The 6,939-nt window shown below is 56.7% G+C and overlaps 1 protein-coding gene across 1 annotated transcript in view; it reads left to right on the top strand.

Moving 5' to 3' along the window:
• The first annotated feature begins 2,748 nt into the window (after nt 1-2,748).
• The window catches only part of SH2B3 (SH2B adaptor protein 3), a 37,457-nt gene continuing 33,266 nt past the window's right edge, over nt 2,749-6,939 (top strand). Inside the window, exon 1 of the mRNA XM_061141914.1 lies at nt 2,749-3,098. The gene's annotated coding sequence lies outside the window, so the exon portion shown is untranslated. The remainder of the gene's footprint in view (nt 3,099-6,939) is intronic.

Genomic DNA, 6,939 nt, shown 5'->3' with positions numbered 1-6,939 from the left:
ATTAAATTTTATTATTGATATCAGTTGTTAATTCACTATCAATGGTCCGATTAAGTATTTACTAATAGTTATCGACTACTCTTTTGTTACTGTTGTTAATCCTGAGGGTATCCGAGCCCGGAAACTTGGCAGGCAGTAGGTGCTCTCCGGCTCAGCATTTTTCACCGTCAGAAGGAAGGGCGGTCGGCTCCCCCCAAGACCGCTTTGTTTCCGGGGAATTCGAATAAACCTCTTACTCCCTTTGGGCCCCAGTGACCTGTGAAGTGGGAGGAGCCTAGGCCGGCCAGCCTGCCCGCGGAGATGAAATCGCTGCTCTGAGCCGTGATGCTCTGAAATCTAGGGCAAGGCGGTGGAGGGGTATTCTCTGAAAACCCTTTGCCTTTCTAAGGAAAAACAAAAACGAAGTGAGAAGTCTCAGTCGCGGAGAGCACTGAAACAAGAAACTGGACTCTGGAGGGGACGCGTGGCGAGAAGAAATTAAACGAGAAAGGAAACCACTTGGGGCCTCAGAGAAATCTGGCGCGAGGGAAGGCTTGCACTGTGATTAAAAAGGGGAAGAACCACAAGTCTCCATTTAAGTCAGCAAAGCTGCCGTGAGAGGGAAAGTGCTTGTGGCTGGCAGATTTCAGCAACCATTTGACAACTGGGGTGTACCTGGCCGCTCTGTTGGTACCACCTGAAAGCTGTGTGACTGCAGGCGAGTAATTGCTCTCTGCGGACCTCAGACTCCCCAGATGTGAGAAAGAGGTAATAATACGGGGTGATCGGGTTAGGCTTCCCTGACGACTTACTCCCTTTGTCCCACATCATCAGCTGCTGTGTGAACATCACTGGGGCACCTCCTTATGGGTTGCCAGCTGCAAACTTAGCAGCTCAAAGGCAACAGGTCCTTCTGTGCAAAACCCTCCATGGCTCTATTGCTCCCAGGATAATTCCCAGACCTGCCACCAGGACCTTTAAGTCTCCACGTGAGGGGCTTCATTCATCTCATCCCACCTGTCAGTCCAGGCATCACCACTGCTTTCTTGACTTCCCTTGAATACATCAAGTTTATTCTCACATCAGGATCTTTCCAGTTATTGTTCTTTATCATGCCTGGATCCTTCTTGTGGTGAGGTGGAGGAGAGGGGTGGTCTCATCCCAAATATTAGTTCCTTAGAAGGTCCTCCAAGTGTACAGTCTCAGAGAGCCTGGGAAGCACTCTCCATCCTGTTACTGTTTTGTCATCTTCATAATACATTATCCCACTTTCTATTTATTCATGTTCCATGTCCCCTCATCAGAATGTCAGCTGAGGACAAGGGATGCCCATGAAGGCAGGGATATTTGTCTGTCTCATTCAGTGCTGTGTCCCCAGCACTCTAAACAATGCCTGACATACATATTTATGGAAAGCACATGTCTGTGGCCAGTTCCTTCAAGGTTATTGAACTCTAAGGATCCTACAGCAGACAGTCCCCCTTCCGCCATCTGGTGAAATCTGGAAATCCCCATCTTCTGGGGGAACCCCTTCCTGTAGCACCAACGGCAGGACTCAGGCCTGATTGTTGAACAAACACTAGCAGTGTTTCCCCTTGGGCAAAGCCCCTTGCTAAGTGCTTTAATGCATTAACTCATTTAATTCTCGCAACAACCCTGGGTTATGTGTACTCTTATTATTTCCATTTCATAGATGAGGAAATTGAGGTGTGGAGAAGTCAAGTCATTTGCCCAAGGTTAGTAAGAGGGGGAGATAGGGGAATGGAAGAGTGTGTTGTCTGGAAAGAGTCCATGTGGCCCCTGCAAGCTGGGGGTGTGAGCGACTTGTTTCCTGTTGTGGGAGGGAGAGAAGAGCAGACATTCCTCTCTCCCCTCCCTCCCATGTGTTAGAGGAAGGACTGGCTGGGTGTAGTATGCTCCCCCTCAGGCTAGTGCAGACCCCACTGTGAACCTCATCCCACCTATGGCTCAGATAAAATGAAAGTAGCCCCGGGGAGAGCAGAGAGGGAGGCCCAGAGGCCATGGGAGCCAGCGATTCAGGAGGGCTTCCTGGAGAAGGATGCCCTCCTGGAGTTGGGAAATGGATGGGCCCATAGAGGCCCATCTACAGGGCCATGGGTTACGACAGGGGCAGAGCTGAGGGTGGCGCTATGGGGGGTCGGCTCAGTAGAGTTGAGGATAGTCGGGGCTGGGCGGGGTTGGGATCCTTCCCCGGGTGATGATGAAAGCTGCGGTCGCTATTGCACTGACCGGCCCGGCGCGCGCAGATAAGGCCCGGCAGGAGGGAGTCGGCAGGGTCGCGCCCCCTCGAGGCCAGGAGCCTTGGCCTGGCCCCGCCTACAGACCCCGCCTTTCCTTCATCCGACCCCGCCCCCACAGCGTGGAGGCTAGCGTGGTGGTCGCTGGCGCTCACTGAGTGGGGCCAGGGTTGCCCCGCCCCTTCGGCCGTTCGTTCCCTTCTTTAGGCTGTGCGATACGCCATCGGGTGGGCGAGCTGTGGGCGTGGTTTCACAAGGGCCCGCCTCTCCGGGCTTGCCATTGAGACCCCAGAACTCGGTCAGTTGAGGAGAAACCGGGCTGGTGGGCGGGGCAAGGACCAGCCCCGCCCCTCGAGCCCTGTTTTTCCCGCCCCCCCTCGCCTCCGGCCAAGTCCGGCTCGCGGGCGGGCTGGGGGCGGGGCTTAGCGTGTCCAGGCCCCGCCCCGGCCCCGCCCCTCTCGTAGCCGCCCTCCCCCGCCGGGCTCTGCTAGCACAGCCGGTTCCTCTTTACATAACGGCGCGGGGCGGCATGGGCTCGGGCCACCGCCTCCGCCCGGCCGCCCGCCAGGACTGTCGCGGCCCGCGGTGGCGACGTCGGCGACAGCAAAGTTTCCCTGGTGGCGGCCCGGAGGCGCATCCTCCCGCAACTGTCAAGCGCTGGCGGCGGAAATGATGAGGCGCTGGCCATTTTCCGAGCCCGGGTTTCCTGCCTGAGCCCCGCTCGAGCGAGCCGCGAGCCAGGAGCCGGCGCGCGGGAGAGAACGCGCCCGGGGCGGGGGCCCGCCCGCCCCTTCGGGATTTCGGGGGGCCGGGGGCGCGCGACGCCATGGGCCGGCCGGGTCCGGTCCCCCTCTCTCTCAGGTAAGCACGCCTTTCCCAGAGCTTCCCTCCGGAGCTGGAAGGGCTTCAATGGGGGACGGGGAGGCCCCGTGTCCCGTTCTGCCCAGCGTCTGCGCACTCCCGCAACTGCCTAAAATATTGTCCAGCTGCTCACTCTGGTGGGGGTGTTCAGGGGTGACCGTCCCCCAGCTCCTGCGACACCCTCCCAGCCGACACCCACACACGTGTTGGGGATGTAGTGGGGGTAGCTGAGGCAGTGGGGGAGGCGCTGGGAAAGGGTTTGGCTAATACTCCCAGCTGCCTCTTAATGTAGCCTAGCCAGTCAACTTGTACCTAGAGAGGAGGGGTTGAGGGGTCACTGCTTTGATACCTTGAAAGTGAAAGTAGTCAAACTGAGCCCGTGAGAATGGAAGCGTCCTCTTGGAGTGGGGCACAGGCCTCTCCCTACTCTCCCAGGCGAGGCCATGTGGCTAAGGGGCTAGCACTCACCGACCCCCACCCCCAGCATTCCAGAAACCCCTCTCCCCATTATTCTTTACCTCTGGGAGGTGGGGTGGCCCAGGCGCCCCCATGCTGCAGAATCTGGGGGTTCAAAAGGGTTAGGGCTTTCAGAGATCAGTTCTCTTTGGACTGGTACCTTCCCACCCTGGACATGGGGCTCCAGGGGGAATCCTTCCACCCAAAATAAACAGGGACACAAGTCATTGGCCTAATAGGTCATCAGGGCTGGAAGGTATTTCAGAGGCCCTTAATGCCTGGTGCAGAAATCCCCTCCCTCCCCTCATTCTGTTCTTGGGGGTTTTTGGGGCAGTGGGGATTGCATTTGAGGAACTGGGGAGGGGGGCCTGCCTGCCATTCCACTTTTTTTTCTTGAGTTTCCTCATTCTCCTGTTTCTCTTCCCCATTCCCGGGCCACAATGATGTAGGTAAGGAGTTCACTGCCTGCAGCTGGGGGCCTCCAGGGAGGGGAATGACCAGGCCGGACTGAGTGGGAGGAAGTGAAATTGGGCTCCAGGAGGGGGTTTCTGAACAGAGGGCCTGGCAAAACGAAGTCTGGAGGGCTAAGGACCAGCTTTGGGAGCAGGAGGGGCAGAGATCTGCCCCGGGAGATGAGCTTCCTCCGACACCCAGCAGCTGCCCTGCTCAGCTGGGGCAGCCAGTCCATTCCCATTTACAGTCCAACCCCTAGGGCCCCTGCCAGGTCAGTGGGCACATGCATCTCCAGAGTTGTGTCTGAATTTCCCATCACTGACCTGGCTGCCAGAGCGGAAACAGCGCTGGAGGCCCCCTGGGGCCCAGAGACCCAGCCGTAGTGGGGGGACAGCGGACTGAGGCCCCCTTGTCAGGCTGGGGTCAGCAGATGAGAGGCCAGGGCCCGTTGGGGAAGATGGATGGGTTTTTAATACACTTTTTCTGAGCTTTTTCCCACAACCCCCCTCTGGGAGGGAAAATCCTTTGGAGCCAAAGGGTGAACATTCCTAGAACTCGTGTGAGTCTCTGTGGGCCGTGGAGGAGCCAGCTGGGAAGGGGCTGGACTAAAGCATCAGCTTCTGGCGTCTGAGTTCCTTCAGTGGCTCAGTAGTGACAGAGGAGGGTCTTGAAAGCTTAGGTTCCATACCTCCACTGCTTTTTCCCAGCCGAGGGCATGGGCAAGTGACACTTGTGAGCCTCGGTCTCCCCCTGTGTGAAACGAGGTAATAATAGGTTTGTGGTAGGCACATAATGAGCCTGGCAGGAAAGGTGTACTTACAGGTGGTGTTGGTTTTCCTCATTACCATCGTTAGTGTTATTGTTACTGGCTGTGGAATGTTTGTTCATCAGCATCCCTTGAGCACCACCTGTATGAGCAGCTATGAGGTTTCCTGAGTTCTGGGAGAAGCATTCTGGAGTTCCTGGACAGGGTGAGATGTTGGTGATTCCCAGCTCTATGGCCTTGCTTAACAACCCCCCACCTCAGTTTTTTCAGCTGTCAAATGGGTGTGATATTAGTACCTACTTCTTTAGGGTCATTGGAACCATAAATGAATTCATGAAGTGTTTAGAATGGCTAGGTCAGGAGAATGAATAGTAATAAGGAAGAGATTGTTGTTATCTTGTTTGTTGTGGGTATTAGCTTTGCTTGTTTTCCTTCTCCTTCCCCTCCCCCATTCTTCTGAATCCTGGGCTTGATCCTTCTTCCATAACACAAATTCTTTCTAATACAAATTCGTTTCTGTAGAACTACTCCAATATAGCAGTAGCCTGGCCCTGGCAGGTGCTGGGGAGCCCTGCAGCACTTCAGCCTGTAGGCGCCGTTGGGTGTCTGGGTCCAGCTGTGCCACCTCCTGGATAGAGCTTCCTCGAGGGCAGAGGGGGCAATGTTGGAGGCACTTGGAGGGGCCTTCCAGCTGCCCGTCCCCTGCACTGCCCACCCTGAGTGGGAGAGACAGAGCACATAAAGCACTCAGTGCTGGCCTTGGCACTCAATTTATAATAGACACTGTTGTCGTTATTGTTGTCGTTGTTATTCAAATGAGAGGACTTCGCTGTTCAGTTCTTGCTTCTCCCAGTAGCAGCATAGGTTTTGGAACCAGATCTGAGCTTTGCCAGCTTCTAGCTGTGAAGCCTTGGACAAGTTACCTGACCTCTCTGGACCTCAACTGCCCAATGGGGGCTCCAGCTTTTCTTGGGTATATGACCCTATATGTGAGTTCATATGTGAAGGGTATGAGCCTGGCACAGAGTAGGGGCTCACTGTGTTGAGTATAATTGCTATGGCTGTGTGACCTTGGGCTTGTCCCTTAACCTCTCTGAGCTGTGGATTTCCTCGTCTATGAATGTGAGCACTAATAGGGTTGTTTTGAGAAGAGGCAGGCACAGTGCCTGGCATGCAGTCAGTGCTTAATAAGAGCTACTGCTGTTAATGCCTGAGAGGAAGGCTGGCACTTAATTGCCAGGTTTCCTGGGAAAATGGTCCCTGGGGGCCCTGGGGTGTTTAGCATCTTTGGCGGGGCAGAACAGGAAGCTGCTTCCATCTGGCAGACGAAAGAAGCCTGCCTTGGAGAGTCCAGAGGTGTAATACAAGTTGCTTGTTCCCAGCCAGACCCTGTTCCCAGCTACCCGCCCTCCCTGAGGAAACTGAGGCCAGCAGGCTGCCCAGGGGAAGTGACTCAGCTAGGGTCACTGGCTGAGTCAGGCCTAATTGGACCCAGGAGCCCTGTGCCCCAGCTCCCTGGCTTCCAGGGCCTGAGGTCCCTCGGGGACTGGGCAGGTCCAAACCGCAGCTGGACACCCACTGCCTTGGGCCCAGAAACCTGGATGCCCAGCATTCTCTGGTGGGGACTCTGGGGTCCCAGTGGTCACTCCTGGGCTGCTCAGTCCAGCGTCCTTCCTGACCGCGGGGGCAAGGGGCACTTCCCCAGGAGAGCAAGTCCTCCTGGCGTCCCCCGGCTCCGCCCCGTCCGGAAACCCAGCAGCTGAGCAGATGGCTGGAAGATTTTTCCTCCCACGCCACCCTGTCAGGGGTCGGCTAGGGGGGCCGGGCTGCAGGCTTCCTCATGAACCAGGCAGCGGAGCCCCTGGGGGCCTGCCCGGATGTGGGCCCCCACCCCGGCTGGCTGGGGTGTGGTGGCGGGGGAGAGCCTGCCACTGCCCTGCGTGTCCCCAGGGAGGCCTGGGAGGGAGGAAGTCTGTGCCCGGCTCATCGGGAGCAGACTCACAGGACGCCTGAGGGGCAGGCCTTGGCCTTGAGGGGCTGGAGGCCTGGAAATGCGATTAGGGGAGGTGGACACAAAAGAGGGCCTTTGGCACAAAATCGGTCCTTTGAGAGCTGGCCCTCCTGTCATGTCACTTGGAGAAGAGTCCCAGAGAGGGTGATGAGTGG

Source organism: Dama dama, chromosome 5 (assembly GCF_033118175.1).
Source record: "Dama dama isolate Ldn47 chromosome 5, ASM3311817v1, whole genome shotgun sequence".
NCBI classification, from domain to species: domain Eukaryota; kingdom Metazoa; phylum Chordata; class Mammalia; order Artiodactyla; family Cervidae; genus Dama; species Dama dama.
The sequence above is the reverse complement of the archived record's forward strand: the minus strand, read 5'-3'. Positions and strand labels throughout refer to the sequence as shown.